This window comes from Excalfactoria chinensis, chromosome 2, assembly GCF_039878825.1.
Source record: "Excalfactoria chinensis isolate bCotChi1 chromosome 2, bCotChi1.hap2, whole genome shotgun sequence".
Lineage (NCBI taxonomy): Eukaryota > Metazoa > Chordata > Aves > Galliformes > Phasianidae > Excalfactoria > Excalfactoria chinensis.
The window spans coordinates 22579051-22579813 of NC_092826.1; positions in this window are offsets into that span (position 1 = coordinate 22579051).

Here is a 763-nt window from a genome sequence, read left to right on the forward strand (position 1 = left end):
ATTCAGTACAAAGGCACTTTTAAATAAAAGCAATACAGCATTGAAAGAAGATACTGGGCTAGATCTGTAATCATTAATGCTTTGTTTTGTATGTGGAAAGGAATCAAAAGTCGTCTTAGTCAAGTCTCAGGAATGAGAAAATTGTCAGCTCAGTGCACTTTTTGAACACTGTGTTCTAGTATCTGCAGGGGGGCTTCAAAGCTGGGGTGACTCTTAGGGCATGCAGCAACAGGACAAGGGGAAATGGATTTAAACTGGAAGAGGGTAGATTTGGACTAGACATCAGGAAGAAATTCTGTACTGTGAGGGTGGTGAGACACTGGCACAGGTTGTTCAGAGAGGCTGTGGATGCCTCCTCCCTGGAAGCATTCAAGGCCAGGCTGGATGGGGCTGTGAGCAGCCTGCTCTAGAGGGAGATGTCCCTGCCCATAGCAGGGATTTGGAACTATGTAATCTTAAAGGTCCTTTCGAACCCAAACCATTCTATGATTCTATCTAAGCTTAAATGAATTACCACATTATTAGAACATCTGGGATATTCTAATACTGGATTCTATTTCATTTTTTCATTTTCTAGCTACTGTAAGTGCCCATTTTCACCAAGTTAACATTCCTTTCTTTGAAACAGATGGTTGTTGTCTGTAGAACATAACATACCATTAGGGCCAACTCTCACTCCTGTTGGAATTTTTAAAAATACAACCACAGTGAAGTTCTTGATTAATACATAAATGTCTTTATGTGAAAAAGATGTATTTTCTAT